We start from the raw sequence: 16,221 nt of genomic DNA, 5'->3' as shown, positions 1-16,221 counted from the left end.
TTTTTATTTTATGATGATAATTAGGTAGTGGATAAAACAACACGCTGCTGGTGCCTTGTACAGGTCCAAATTATACCGAAGTCCAACCAGCCACACTGCTCGTTGCCAGGATACTCAGCAATATGGGCCTTATTTTTCTCCCAGTTGAGCTGCTTTGATGAACAGGTGTTTGACTAGCCAGACAAACAGCAGGTGCAAAGCTTTAGCCTGCTGGTTCATATCACACACACACACACACAAAAAAAAAAAAAAAAAAAAAAGAAAAGGAAATATATACTAGAAAGTTCTGTTTGAGGCAACGCACTGAATCTACAGTGGAAGACCATTTTCCTATGCCTTAGACATGTTACAAAAAAAAAGGTGGATGTCCAGGTGTGGTGGTGCATGCCTTTAATCCCAGCACTCAGGAGGCAGAGGTAAGAGGATTACTGTGAGTTCGAGGCCACCCTGAGACTACATAGTGAATTCCAGGTCAGCTTGAGATAGAGTGAGACCCTACCTCGAAAAAACAAAACAAAAAAAGGTGGATGGTGCTCCAGACAACTTGAACTCAGCTCTGTGGCTCACTATCTATGTGACTTTGGGCAACTCAAAACTGGTTTGGACCTCCATTTCTTTTTTTATATATATATTTTATTTATTTATTTGAGAGTATGAGAGAAAGAGGTAGAGAGAGAGAGAGATAAAGAACGGGTGTGCCAGAGCCTCCAGCCACTACAAAAGAACTCTAGACATATACACCACCTTGTGTATCTGACTTATGTGGGTCCTGGGAAATTGATTGGGGGGGTCCTTGGGCTTCTCAGGCCAGCACTGTAACCACTAAGTCATCACTTCCAGCTCTCAATTTCTTTCTTTCTTTTAAAAAAATTTTTATTTACTTGCAAGTAGAGGGGTTAGAGAGGGAAAGAGAACGGGACTACAAATGAACTCCAGATACAAGCACTACTTTGTGCATCTGGCTTATGTGGGTCCTGGAAAATTGAACCCAGGCTGTCAGGCTTGCAAGCAAGCACCTTTAGTCGCTGAGCCATCTCTGCAGCCATAGGTCTCCATTTCTTTTTTTTTTTCTATGTCATTCCACCCCCTTATCTTATAGCACTAGTGTAGAATTCAATGAGATGGATTATGTCTATGAATTTTATTATAAACTATACACACCACGGAAACACAAGGTGCTAATCCGGCTTCCCCAGTGACGCAAGATAAAGTTGGGTAACTGAATGACATTGAGTTTTGCAATCATTCAATGGCATGTGAGTTAAAAATTTTCACTCAGCCTCAAAAGTAATTTAATTTCTTAGAACATTTCATTTGTTTTGCCCAGGTAATCAATGACCAATATGGAAATAAGTAATGCTTCAAAACTGATCAAGCCAAGTTTTAAAAAGTGACATTGAAGCCGGGCGTGGTGGCGCACGCCTTTAATCCCAGCACTCGTGAGGCAGAGGTAGGCGGATTGCTGTGAGTTCGAGGCCACCCTGAGACTCCATAGTGAATTCCAGGTCAGCCTGGGCTACAGTGAGACCCTACCTCGAAAAACAAACAAACAAACAAAAAAAGTTATGTAAAAAAAAGAAAAAGGGCTGGAGATATGGCTTAGCAGTTAAGCGCTTGCCTGTGAAGCCTAAGGACCCCGGTTTGAGGCTCGGTTCCCCAGGTCCCACGTTAGCCGGATGCACAAGGGGGTGCACGCGTCTGGAGTTCGTTTGCAGAGGCTGGAGGCCCTGGCACGCCCATTCTCTCTCTCCCTCTATCTGTCTTTCTCTCTGTGTCTGTTGCTCTCAAATAAATAAATAAATAATTAAAAAAAGAAAAGAAAAAGAAAAAGAAAAAGAAAAAGAAAAAGAAAAAGAAAAAGAAAAAGAAAAAGAAAAAGAAAAAGAAAAAGATGGGCTGGAGAGATGGCTAAGTAGTTAAGTGCTTGCCTGTGAAACCTAAGGACCCTGGTTCGAGGCTCGGTTCCCCAGGACCCACGTTAGCCAGATGCACAAGGGGGCACACGCATCTGGAGTTTGTTTGCAGTGGCTGGAAGCCCTGGCGCGCCCATCCTCTCTCCCTCTCCCCCTACCCTCTCTCTCTCTCTCTCCCTCTTTCTCTGTCTGTCCCTCTCAAATAAATAAAAATAAACAAAAAAAAAAAAACTTAAAAAAAAGAAAAGAAAAGAAAAGGAGGGCTGGGGAAATGGCTTAGCTAAGGCATTTGCCTGCAAAGCCTAAGGACTCCAGTTAGATTCCCCAGGACCCACATTAGCCAGATGCACAAGGGGGTGCATGTGTCTGGAGTTTGTTTGCAGTAGCTGGTGGCCTTGGTGTGCCCATTCTCTCTTTCTCTCTGCTCAAATAAATACGTAAAAATATTTTAAAAAAAAGAAAAGGAAGGAAGGCAGAGGGAGAGAGAGAAAGACAGAGAGGGAGAAAAGAAAGATAATCATTAGTAAGAGACAGATTAAAATCTAAGATTTCATGTCAGTATTACATGCTAATGGATGGCACTACTGGTGTGCCCAAAACACACAGATTTCAAAAATACAGTTTTGAAGGCCGGAGAGATGGCTCAGCAGTTAAAGGCATTTGTTTGCAAAGCCTGTAGGGCCTGGGTTCAATTTCCCAGTACCCACATAAGGCCAGATACCAGAAGCATAAAGTGGCGCATAGTGTCTGGCATTCGTTTGGAGATCCTATCAAGCCCAGCTTCTCTCCCTTTTACTATTTTTATTTATTTATTTGCAAGCAGAGAGCGAGATAGAAAAGAGACAGACAGAGAGAGTGGGTGCACCAGGGCCTCCAGCCACTGCAAACAAACTCTAGATGCATACACCATTTGTGCATCTGGCTTTACCTTGGTATTGGGAACTGACCATGCCTATCTCGGGATGTGTGTGTTTTGTTTTTCCCTTCAAGGGCAAGGTGAGTGACTGGTGTTGGCCTCTACGTATCATCACTAACTGGCTTTTGGGGCTTCTCTTGGCAAGTTAAATAGCGCAGGTCTCTTTGCTGCTTCTTACAGATCTGACTTTGTGACTGTCGAGTCATCTAAGAGCTCTTCTGAGCCAATCCCAAGAACTTGCCTCCCTTTTCAGGTGCACACCCTGAGCCAGGTCTGGTGAGGGCCTCCTGCCCCCTCCACCTCTGCTTCAGGAACCCCAGTTCAGCTACCTCCAAAGGACGAGCAGCGTGAGGAGTACTTCATAAAGTGATGGAGACGCCTGGCTTTGCTTAGTCAGTTGAAGTTGTTATAAAACAGATTCCATTAATGAAGATGTGGCACATTTATACAATGGAGTTCTACTCAGTGGTAAAGAAAAATGAAGTTATGAAATTTGCAGAAAAATGGATGGACCTGGAAAGGATTATACTAAGTGAGGTAACCCAGGCCCAGAAAGCCAAGCGCCACATGTTCTCCCTCATATGTGGATCCTAGCTACAGATGATTGGGCTTCTGCGTGAGAATGAAAATACTTAGTAGCAGAGGCCAGTAAGTTAAAAAGGAGACATAAAGGGAAGAGAAATGAAGGGAGGAGGGTACTTAATAGGTTGGTATTGTATATATGTAAGTACAATGATTGAGATGGGGAGGTAATATGATGGAGAATGGAATTTCAAATGGGAAAGTGTGGGGGTGGGGAGGGAGGGAATTACCATGGGATATATTTTATAATCATGGAAAATGTTAATAAAAATTAAAAAAAAGGAGTATCATTTTCAGGTTATATGGACCCATTGTCCAATTTATATTGAAGCCAAGCTGTGTTGCAATAAAAGATTAAACGACAAAAAAAAAAAAGAAAGAAAATACTTAGTAGCAGAAGCCAGTAAGGTAAAAAGGACATATAAAAGGAAGAGAAAGGAAGGGAGGAGGGTAATAATAGGTTGATATTGTATATATGTAAGTACAATGATTGAGATGGGGAGGTAATATGATGGAGAATGGGATTTCAAAGGGAAAAGTGTGGGGGAGGAGGGAGGGAATTACCATGGGATATTTTTTTATAATCATGGAAAATGCTAATAAAAAAAAAAAAAAAAAAAAAAAAAAAACAGATTCCGGGCTGCAGGGATGGCTTAGCGGTTAAGGCATTTGCCTGCAAAGCCAAAGGACCCAGGTTTAATTCCCCAGAACTCATGTAAGCCAGATGCACAAGAGGCCACCAAGTGTTTGGAGTTCATTTGTAGTGGCTAGAGGCTCTGGCGCGCCCGTTCTCATTCTCTCTCTCTCTCTCTCTCTCTCTCTCTCTGTTAAATAAATAAATAAAAATATTAAAGGGAAGGGAAAGGAAGGGAGGAGGATACTTAATAGGTTGATATTGTATATATGTAAGTACAATGATTGTTATGGGGAGGTAATATGATGGAGAATGGAATTCCAAAGGAGAAAGTGGGGGGGAGGGAGGGAATTAACACGGAATTTTTTTATAATCATGGAAAATGCTAATAAAAATTTAAAAAAAAATATTAAACAAAAAAACCGTATTCCACTTCCTGGGCACTGGTCGACTAGAGCTTTGGACAGGGCTAAGGGGACATAAGTACTGAGGAATATTGCTTATGTAAATGTCCTTAGGGAGAAACCGCACAGGAAGGACATGGAAATGCATCAACAAAGAGGACACAGTGTAAGCACATTTGTCAAGGCCTTAAGAATTCCAGGAAATTTCTACCTAGATCTTTCTAGATCCAATGACTAGAATGACTATCATTAGCTTTCTGTTTAATATTCTCTAAACTTAGAACTGACCAGTGTCTGTCTCAGTTTTGTTTTCGGCATACTTCACTTAGAGACAAACTGACAGATTTTTCATGTTTGGTTACTTTTTTTTTTTAAACTTAGTTTTCTGAGGTAGGGTCTCACTCTAGCCCAGGCTGACCTGGAATTCACTGTGTAGTCTCAGGGTGGCCTTGAACTCACAGCGCTCCTCCTCCCTCTGCCTTCTGAGTGCTGGGATCAAAGGCGTGCATCACCACGTATCAAAACCACCAGGAGCAACAAGAAACGTGGAAATGAATAAAAATTAACTTCCTTATTTTGGTTAGAGCTTCTGTCACTCCCTATGTGGCGGTAAATTAGTCATTACCTAAAGCAAACAGAGTAACTTGCCCTTGTGGGAGATGAGCCCTTAAACCAGTACGTTTATTTTGAACTGGGTTCTGGCGATGTGATGTGAAGAGCCAGCTCTCCATCGGGGCAGTATTGGTGCAAATCTTCCTGCAGGGGACCTGAGTGACAGGGTGAGTTAGTGCCTTGGTGCAGAGGCCACACCAGTGTGTGGGGAGGTCTGCTGCCCGGAGCTGAGTGTGAAATATAAAGTGAACTCACTTACTCTTTTCAACCCTCATGGATAGTTTTCAGTAGTGACGAGATAGCTTGTTATTCTGGCCAGGTATTTCTGACAGTGAAAGGGATGCTATTAATAATTCTACCGTGGGCCAGAGAGATGGCTCAGCAGTCAAGGCGCTTGCCTACAAAGCCTAAGGACCCAGGTTTGGTCTCCCAGGACCCACATAAAGCCAGATGCACAAGGTGGTGCATGTGTCTGGGGTTTGTTTGCAGTGGCTAGTGGTACAGGTGTGCCCACTCTTTCTCTTTCTATCTGCCTCTTTCTCTCACTCTCTCTCAAATAATTAAGTTATATATATACATAAATTTTAAATAATCCCATTGGGACAACTAATCTTTGAAACTCTCCTGCCTTAAAATTGCACTACATGGGCTGGAGAGATGGCTTAGCAGTTAAGGCACTGAGTTGCAAAGCCTAATGACCTGAGTTTGACTTCCCAGTAACCCATGTGAAGCCAAATGCACCAGGTCGCACATGTATCTGGAGTTCATTTGCAGTAGCTGGAGGCCCTCTCCCCCCCCCCCCCTCTCTCTCTCCTCTCTGTGTGCTTGCAAATAAATTTTTAAAAATATTTTTAAAAATTCCATTGCAGCTGGGCATGGTGGCACACGCCTTTAATCCCAGCACTTGGGAGGCAGGTAGGAGGATCGCCATGAGTTCGAGGTCACCCTGAGACTCCATAGTGAATTCCAGGTCAGCCTGAGCTAGAGTGAGACCCTACCTCAAAAAACCAAAATAAATAAAATAAAATTGCGCTGCAGCTGTGAAGATAGGAGCTAGGCTCCTGCGTTCAGTCCTCCAGGCTGAGCTGTCTTCTGACAGGAGACCCTAAGCCGGTGTTGGTGGAAGACTGCGCAGCGTCGCTGAGGATACTCAGTAATCGCGCAGCAACTCAAAGGAGCAGCTGAACCTGCACCTGTGGGCTACACCTCACTCACCCCAAACTCCACATGTGTCTGAGATGTAGAGTATCGGACTAACAAGGGTCCATCTCCATGAGCCAGGCCAGGAGGACAGCAGGAGCATGTCCCCCAACCCCAGAGGGGCTCCAGGACACAGGGGCCTCCTCTCTTCCTATCTTGCAACCCCATCAAGCCTGTTCCCCACCCCACATGCCCCCAGTAAGCAGGCAGGGTGTGTGTGACTTAGAGAGCCGGGAGCTGCCCCGGGGTCCCTCAGGTGCTGGTTTTTTTACTGGGTGGATTGGTGAGTTAACACATCCCTCCAGGGAACAAGCCGCATTTCTACTGTCCACTGTCCCCATTCACTCTGCATTTTGGGAGCCTGGAGAACCCCTCGATGCTCAAAATCCAGGTTACACAGCACAGTCTTTCAAAGCAGAAGTCCAGCCGGGCATGGTGGCGCACGCCTTTAATCCCAGCGCTCTGGAGGCAGAGGTAGGAAGATCCCCATGAGTTCAAGGATAGCCTGGGACTGCAGAGTGAGTTCCAGGTCAGCCTGGGCTAGAGTGAGACCCTGCCTCGAAAAAATAAACCAAAATATAAAAAAGTAATTAAAACAAAAAGTTCGAGGGCTGGCGAAGGAGGAGACCAGGGTCCTGGGGCAGAGCCGCAGAATCTGTGAGCTCTGGGTGACAGATCCTATGGAGGGGAGTGAGCGGCCGAGGAAAACCCCAGGTCAGCCTCTGCCTCCACCAGTTCACGCGTGTTCACTCACACACACAAAACACACATATGCACACACACACACACACACACACACACATAATGTTTCTAAAGTCCAGTTGACCTTTTTCTTTCCTTTTTCTTTTCTTTTTTCCTCTCGTAGTTGACCTTTCAATTAAGCCATTCTACTTAGAAAAAAAAAAAAATTAGAAATAAGAACTGTTCAAAGAGAGGGAGAAGTTCTGTCACTTCTCCGGCTGTGTAAACCCATCACTTGTCTAAAAAAGCTGTTATTTGAAACTCTGAATGGAAACTCTGAATGGCAAGGAAGTCGCTTTTGGCTTTGGTAACCCCACGTGGGCGGCTGCCCTGAAGTCCCCTTCCCCAGAGCGCCCGCTGCAGCTCCGGGGGCTTGGATGGAGCCCCCAGTCACCTCTGTCCCTGGTCCCATGCAGTAGTTGAGCTCATCACTGGCCCTCCAGCCGTGCAGAGATGAATTACAGACCTTCCAGGGTCAGGAGCACAAATGCTGAAGGAGTTCGGCTTTCCAAAAATGGAGCCCAAGGGCTTTCGTGGACATAAAGCCACAGGGACCTGGGAGGTGGTAGATGCTGGGGTTACAAGACAGGGTCCTGAGACTGGGTAACAAGCTGTGTTGGCACCTGCCCTTTCCTTCCAGAGAAGAAACCCTCTGGGAAGATGGCTCAGTGGGTAAGAGTGATGGTTGTGTAAGCATGAGGTCCTGAGTTTGATGCTCAGCGTCCACATAAAAAAAAGCCTGTAACAGGTCTGGAGGGATGGCTTAGCGGTTAAGGCGCTTGCCTGCAAAGCCAAAGGACTCAGGTTCGATTCCCCAGGACCCACGTAAGCCAGATGCACAGGGGGCACACGCGTCTGGAGTTTGTTTGCAGTGGCTGGAGGCCCTGGTGCGTCCATTCTCTCCCTCTCTCTACCTGCCTATTTCTGTATCTCTCTCTCTCTCTCTCAAATAAATAAATAAAAATAAAAAATAGTTTTTTAAAAAGCCTGTAACCTTAATGCTGAGGGGAGTGGATCCCTGGACAGCCAGTCTAACTGAAAAACTGGGAGCTCTAGTCTCAATGAGACACCCAGGAAATAAGGTAGAAGAGCATTAGAGAAAAGACCCAGACCTTCTCCTCTAGGTGTGCACACACCTGCACATGCACACCATACGCCACCAAATAGATAAACAGCCCGGTGAACAGAATTTCTTGATATTTTTGTCTCCACTGTAGAAAACGCAGGCTCTAAATGAAATGGGCTTCCTGCAATGAATACAAATGCACTCAACAAGCTGGGTAGGCTGACTCACACAGACAATTCCAGCACTTGGGAGACTGAGGCTAGAGAATTGCCAGGAATTTGAAGCCATCCTGGGCCATGCCGCAAGACCCTAACTCAAAAAATAAAATATAAACCGGGTGTGGTGGTGCACACCTTTAATCCCAGTTCTCAAGAAGCAAAGGTGGGAGGATCGCCCCCTGGGCTCGAGGTCACCTTGAGACCCATAGTGAATTCCAGGTCAGTCTGGAGTAGAGCAAGACCGTACCTCAAAAAGTCAAAATAAATAACTATTAAAATAATAAAAATAGGGCTGGAGAAATGGCTTAGTGGTTAAGGTGCTTGCCTACAAAGCCAAAGGACCCAAGTTTGATTCCCCATGACCCATGTAAGCCAGATGCACAAGGGGGGGGCATGTAATTGGATGGCATTTGCAGTGGCCGGAGGCCCTGGCACACCCACTCTCTCTCTCTTTCTCTCCCCCTGCCTATTTTTCTCTTTCCCTCAAATAAATAAAGAAAAATTAAAAAATAAAATTAAAAAATAATAATAAAATATAAAATATTGAGCTGGAGAGATGGCTCAGTGGCTAAAAAGCCTAACAACTGGACTGGAGAGATGGCTTAGTGGTTAAGGCGCATGCCCGTGAAGCCTAAGGAGCCTGGTTCAATTCTCCAGGTTCCATGCAAGCCAGAAGCATATGCGTCTGGAGTTCGTTTGCAGTGGCTAGAGCCCTGGAGCACCCATTCTCACTCTCTAGCTTTCTGTCTCTAATAAATAAGTAAATAAAAACAAAAATAAAAGCCTAACAACCCTGGTTCAATTCCCCAGTACCCATGTAAAACGAGCTGCACAAAGTGGCACATGTGTCTGGAGTCCATTTGGAGTGACTGGAGGCCCTGGTACACCCTTTCTGTCTGTCTCTCTTCTCTCTTTCTGCTTGCAAATAAATAAAATAAAATGTTAAGCCATAAAATAAAATAAAACAAAACAAAAGCATTCAACAAAGAACTATAAAAAGTAATTAGCAGGGTCTAGACATAGCCTAGGGGTTATAATTTGAAGAATTCTCCTGAAAACCCATAGTCTTGGCATATTTTTCTCTCAGCAAGTTTTTGGAAATTCTGATGAGTAGGATTATATATTTTCACCTAAAACTGCCTCCCTCAGTTGCTTGTTTTAAAGTGGTAATTATACGTAGGTAACATTTCAAAGTTAGCATGATGGTACTTGCCTGCAACCCTACCACTCAGGAGTTGGAAGCAAGAGAATCAGGAGTTCAAGGCCAGCCTGAGCTAATGAAGACCTGTCTCAAACAAACAATACATTTTCAGATAATTCCCAAATATGTTATCTTACAGGAATATCTAATAACTCAAAGAGAGGCACAACTCATTAAACAATTACTGTCAAATAACAACACAACTTAAATTAGCTTTCCAAAAATGGGTAGGTCAAACTTGGAGAAGAGGCCTCAGAAATGGCACATTTGGATTAAGGGCAGTTAGATTAAAGGGGACTTGGGAAACCATCTAAAATGCTAGGTGGTCAGAGCAAGGCCAGTGAGGCCTGAGGTCCACTCCCACACTAGCAACTACACACTCACCCAGGTGTGAGGAGGAGGTAAGAGACAGGTAGGAAGGGCAGAAGTCACAAGGACAGACAAATGTCACCTACTTGTATATTTACCCAAGGCCAATGTGAAATCTTAATTAAAAAACCATGCTGAGGGCTGGAGAGATGGCTTAGCATTTAAGCACTTGCCTGTGAAGCTTAAGGACCCCAGTTTGAGGCTCGATTCCCCAGGATCCATGTTAGCTAGATGCACAAGGGGGCGCATCTGGAGTTCATTTGGAGTGGCCGGAGGCCCTGGCGCGCCCATTCTCTCTGTGTGTGTCTGTCGCTCTCAAATAGATAAATAAAAAATGAACAAAAAAGAAATCATCTTTAAAAAAACATGCTGAGCGGGGTGTGGTGTCACACACCTTTAATTCCAGCACTTGGGAGGCAGAGCTAGCAGGATCGTAGTGAGTTCGAGGCCACCCTGAGACTACATAGTGAATTCCAGATTAGCCTGGGCTAGAGCGAGACTGTACCTCAAGAGAAAGAAAAAAAAATCCTATGCTGGGCTGAAGAGATGCTGGCAAAGCCCAATCACCCAGGTTCTATTCCCCAGTACCCACATGCCCAGTCCTTTGTGGTAGATCCACAAAATGGTGCATGCAGCCGGGCGTGGTGGCGCACGCCTTTAATCCCAGCACTCGGGAGGCAGAGGTAGGAGGATCGCTGTGAGTTCAAGGCCACCCTGAGACTCCATAGTGAATTCCAGGTCAGCCTGGGCTAGAGTGAGACCCTACCTCGAAAAACCAAAAAAAAAAAAAAAAAAATGGTGCATGCATCTGGAGTTCATTTGCAGTGGCTAGAGGCCATGGTGTGCACATTCTCTCCCTCTCTCGCTCTCTCCCTCCCTCCCTCTCTCTCTCTCACTTTTTTTTTTTTTTGGTTTTTTGAGGTAGGGTCTCACTCTAGCCCAGGCTAACCTGGCACTCACTATATAGTCTAAGGGTGGCTTTGAACTACCGGTGATCCTTTTGCCTCTGCCTCCAGAGTGCTGCGGTTAAAGGCGTGTGCCACCGTGCCCGGCTTTTTTATTTTTTTTCTCCCTCTCTCTTGTATTTCTCTGTTTGCAAATAAATAAATAAATAAAATATGCTCACAGATGGATTCAGTCCAGTGAAGGTACAATTTGGCTGTCCCCTCCCCCTCCCCAGAGCAGGAAGGCAGGTGCTTTCACAGACAGCCTTTTTCAAAGTACCATGATAACCACCGACCTTTTACTTAGACCAGCTACTGTTCCGGGAAGGAAAGGAAGCTCGGGTTCTGAAACGTCGGCACGTCCTCTCTTGTCCTATGCCAGCAAGTCACATCCTCCCTTGTCCAACGCTAGCGCCACCTTAAACAACGCACCTTTAAGATTGTCATTCCTGCAGCTTGGAGCCAGGATCACTTCGGGATTCCTAGAATTCTCTCCTCCCGGGAGCTGGCATGTGGCTTTGAGGACTCAGTGTGGCCTCTCTCGCCTGACTCTGAGCTCCTGTGGCTTCATTCCCAGGCCTCTCAGCCTCATTTCGCCCTGGGAGGTGCTGGTCACCACACCCTCTGGGCCTATCCTCATCCTGTCAAGTGAAGGGTTTGAGTTTCACTGGTCTTGTCCCTGTTAGAGTCACCTGGGTGGGGAAGTTTAAAGATCAAGGTCAGGGATACCACTGATTCCCATTCAGAAAACCTGGGGTAGGACCTACTCACTAGTGGGTTGGTTTTTTTTGTTGTTGTTTGTTTGTTTTGTTTTGTTTTTATTTAGTTTTTTGAGGTAGGGTCTCACTCTAGCCCAGGCTGACCTGGAATTCACTATGTAGTCTCAGGCTGTCCTCAAACTCATGGTGATCCTTCTGCCTCTGCCTCCCGAGTGCTGGGAATAAAAAGGCGTGCGCCACCATGTCCAGCTTTGGTTTTCTTTTTAAACAACCCCTGTGTTAAATGATGTCCAGGGACCCTCCTAATCCTAACAAAATCTGTGATCCTGCCTGTCTTGTCCCTGGCATTTTATTTCTTAAGTTTAATATTTTCCAAAAGTACTCATCCTTCACTGGCATGCGGCATAGGCTGACTTAATTATACAGTTATATTATTAAAGGATTGCTTCTTTGGGGCTTAATGTCCATAGACTACTTACCGCACATACGCAAAGTACACACGTTGGCAATTTTCACTGTAAGAAGTGGTCACTGCAGTCAGGAGTGCTGGCACACACCCATGACCTTAGCACTTAAGAGGCTGATGCAGGGGGGTTGTCATGAGTTTGAGATCAGCTTGGGTTACATACTGAATATCAGGCCAGTGAACACTACATAATTGGGGGGGGCACAAAAGAGAAAGAGACTGGTCCAGCTTAATCACTGAATTCTTTTTTTTTTAATTGGCCAGGCCTGATGGCACACGCCTTTATTATTTTTTATTTTTATTTATTTGATAGCGACACACAGAGAGAGAGAAAGAGGCAGAGAGGAAGAGAGAGAAGGCCAGGGCCTCCAGCCACTGCAAACAAACTCCAGACGCGTGCGCCCCCTTGTGCATCTGGCCAACGTGGGTCCTGGGGAATCGAGCCTCGAACCGGGGTCCTTAGGCTTCACAGGCAAGCGCTTAACCACTAAGCCAACTCTCCAGCCCGATCACTGAATTCTTGACCCAAACAGCTGGACGATGGAGTTAATGTCACTCTCTCTTCCAGCGCCCTGCACGCATTTTTATCAGCATGTTGTCTACTTACAGCTTTGCAATCCGCATCCTGCCCTCTCTCCCCGCCTCGCCCCCCCGTGTTTTGTTCCGCGCCCGCCCTGGGCAGCCCTAACCCCAGTGCGAAGGCACACTGCCGGGCGCTGTCACTTCAGGGAGCGCTTGGCATTCCTCTTTCGAGTCCTTCCCACCTAAGCTCCGCGGGAGTGCTCTCCCTTGGTACCCAAGGACTCTTCTGCCACTCAACAGCTGCCCCCTTAAACACCTGGATACCATTTGAGCTCAAAAAAAAATCCAAAATCACAAAAGTCCATTTCCTCCAAACACCAAAGTGGAACATTTCTTTTCAACTTAAAGTCAGTGTTTTCATCGTCATAAAAAATAAATAAGAGGGAGGGAATTACCATGGGATATATTTTATAATCATGGAAAATGTTAATAAAAATTAAAAAAAAAAAAATAAATAAATAAATAAATAAATAAACTTAAAACGAGAGCCAGGAGCGCCAATAGGTAACGCTGCAAATTTGGCCCAGCAGCCTCCACGCAGGCCACACATTCACTGCCCTCCCATCGAATCTACTTCGAGCAATATTGTATCTGTTTTCTAAGTTAAAAAGCTGAGTTACGGCAGGACATCCATTATTGACTTTTAAATGAGAGAATGATAAATGACAGTTACACAGACTGTGCAAATAGGGAGAGAGAGAGGTGGTGTGTGTGGGGGGGAACAAAACAAAACAAGAAACATCTCACTGGTTGGCCAAAATAAAACCTGACATATACCTCTCCCTCCCGCTCCAACTTCACCACGATCCCCATGCGCAATCGTTATTATCAATTGCTATTTACGAGATTGCAACAGGTCTGGTCTCTCACACCCAGCAGCCCTCCCCGACTCCCTCTCTGGGGGGACACGCCGCATCCGTAATTTTCCCTGCGGCCAGCCGCGTCCTGCGCCCGAGGAGCCGCCCCGGGCCAGGGTGGCCCTGGGTCCCGGCTCCGCGGGGCTCGCGGAGGGGCTGGCGGTGACTTACGCGGGCAGCAGAGAGACGAGCCGCTGCGTCGGTCGGAGGCGCCGTGCCCGCGGATGCCAGCCTGCGCCTTAAATACGCCCGCCGCCTTCCGCCGCCGGGAGGGCGCGCGCCCGCGGGGACCTGCGAAACCGGCCGCGTGGGCCGCGCGGGCCACGACTGAAAGTCTGCCCGGCCGCCGTGCGTCCCGGTCGGGCAGGTTTGATGTGCGGGCGGCCACTTCTGACAGCCCCCGGGACGATGTCGTCACCACGGCTCTCAAGCCCCCGGAGGAGCCCTTTTCCGGAGCCCCAGCCTGAGTTCTCCTGCAAGGATGGAGGATGCTGCGGCCCAGGCATGGGCAGGAGGCGCAGGACACCCCCCCCCCAACCCCAACAACCCGGGGCCCTTTCTCCCCACCGTCCTTATTTGGACCAAAGCTTACGGCTGCCCCGCTGATGAATGCCAGGCTAAGATCCTGGACCCGTGCCCAGTTAATGAAAAGCTGTTTTTCTTTTGGACACAGAATATACAAATAAGGGACAATTAAAGCAAAAAGGGTCAGGCCAGTATGAGAGGACTTTTAGGTCTCCCTTCAAACGCTCTTTGCATTTCTCCCACCCGCCCTCCCCATCTGTATTTCCCCTTCCCTTCTGTTAATGAAATGCTTATCTAACTAAGACTTGAAAGTCCCCCCCCCGCGCCCCCCAGGGGAGCTCACATTGAAAGGCAGCGTGTGAGAGCAAGGCTGTGGGAATTCGTGGGCCAACGTGAGCGGACGTCCAAGGCGCGTGTGACTGCTGGTGGAAATGTTTCTACAGTCAAGAGTACACGTGCGGGTGTCAGGACCCCACTGGTCTCTGTGTCTCTTTATTAGCTAGATATGCAGTGGATAGTCCGTTCCAGCGCTGAACACATTACGTGAAGTGCGGTGTGTGTGTGTGTGTGTGTGTGTGTGTGTGCGCGCGCGCGCGCAGTGGACGGGAGGATGGAAAGGACACGGGCTTACTGAGATCATTTATGGGAGTATCTGTGTATGTAACACCACACCCACATACACACACACGCGCGCGCGCGCGCTACCTGTCTGATGAGCTAGACTCCTAAGACTGACTATGTGCCAGGCTCTATACGGAGCACTTTCCAGGGAGTTTCCTGCTTGCTGGATTCTCACAACAATGCCACCACTATGACCATCTTGCAGATGGGAAAACTGATAGCCAGAAAGATAACGTAACTTTGCCAAGGCCACCGTTGAGTGGAAGAGGTGAAACTCGAATCCAGGCCTATCTGATTTCAGAATCTAGGTTTCCAGGCACAACTGATTTAAACCTATATACAGAAAGTTGTGTGCAAATGTTTTCACTTCCTTGTTTTCTGTGCTCTTCCAGAACTCCATTCCATGATCAAAAAGGTTTGATCTGCTTTGTTTTCCCTTGCGTCCCCTGAGCCCAGTGCAGCGCCTCGCACGTAGTAGGTCCTCAGTGAATATGTGCTATTTGCCCAGTTTCTAAATTTCTTCCAAGGCTGAGCAAAACCCCGTAGACAGGGCTTGGTGGCAGCAGTCTTGTCACGGGTCAGGCGCGCCTCCTTTGTTCTTGCATAATCCATTGGCTTTGGGCTATTTTTCTATGCAGCATATCATGGAACTGAAACCAAAAGTGGCTGAAACCGTGGAGCAGTTTTGATGTCACTGAAGCAGACTGCAGCGACGTTGAGTCAAGCTGCCCAGTGCCGCAGCGACGTCATCAGGAACCATGGACTTTTCTTCTTTCATTTTGTCACCTGTGTGTGATATTGGTGTCTCCTCTCAGGGTGACAAGGTAGCTGCAACAGCCCTGGGCACTGTCCATAAGGAAAAGCTTCTAGGGACTGGAGAGATGGCTTAGCAGTTAAGGCGCTTGCCTGCAAAGCCTAAGGACCTAGGTTCAATTCCCCAGTACCCACGTAAGCCAGATGCACAAAGTGGCACATGCGTCTGGAGGTAGGAGGATCACCATGAGTTCGAGGCCAGCCTGAGACTACATAGTGAATTCCAGGTTAGCCTGGACTAGGATGAAACCTTACCTCTAAAAACAAAAACAAAAACAAGCAAACAAAAAAGATACCAGCTTCCAGCTGGGTGTGATGGCGAGTGCCTTTAATCCCAGCACTCAGGAGTCAGAGGCAGGAGGATTGCCATGAGTTCGAGGCCACCCTGAGACTACATAGTGAATTCCAGGTCAGCCTGGATTAGAGTGAGACTCTACCTTGAAAAAAAAAAAATTATTTATTTGAGAGAGAAAAGGAGAAAGAGAGCATATGAGGCAGATAGAGATTGAGAATGGGCACACCAGGGCCTCCATCCACTACACATGTGCCACCCTGTGCATCTGGCTTACATGGGTCCTGGGGAATCAAACCTGGGTCCTTAGCCTTCGCAGACAAGTGCCTCAACGGCTAAGCTATTTCTCCAGCACAGTAGGGTGAGGTTTTGAATATTGTCAATTTGAGTTCAAGTCCCATCATTTCTGTCTACCAACTATGTATTCTTTTGTCACAAACAGTAATACTTTTTTTTTTTTTTTTGAGGTAGGGTCTTGCTCTATCTAGCTCAAGCTGACCTGGAATTCACTAAGTCTCAGGTTGGCCTTGAACTCCCAGCAATCCT

The 16,221-nt window shown here is 46.7% G+C and overlaps 1 protein-coding gene across 1 annotated transcript in view; it reads right to left on the bottom strand.

Moving 5' to 3' along the window:
• Hopx (HOP homeobox) overlaps positions 1-13,686 on the bottom strand; it is a 38,089-nt gene extending 24,403 nt beyond the window's left edge. Inside the window, exon 1 of the mRNA XM_045130062.1 lies at positions 13,596-13,686. The gene's annotated coding sequence lies outside the window, so the exon portion shown is untranslated. The remainder of the gene's footprint in view (positions 1-13,595) is intronic.
• Positions 13,687-16,221: the final 2,535 nt, after the last annotated feature.

The sequence above is a fragment of the Jaculus jaculus genome, chromosome 11, assembly GCF_020740685.1.
Source record: "Jaculus jaculus isolate mJacJac1 chromosome 11, mJacJac1.mat.Y.cur, whole genome shotgun sequence".
In the NCBI taxonomy this organism is placed as follows: Eukaryota; Metazoa; Chordata; class Mammalia; order Rodentia; family Dipodidae; genus Jaculus; species Jaculus jaculus.
Note: the sequence above shows the minus strand (reverse complement) of the source record. Positions and strands in the feature narration are given on the sequence as shown.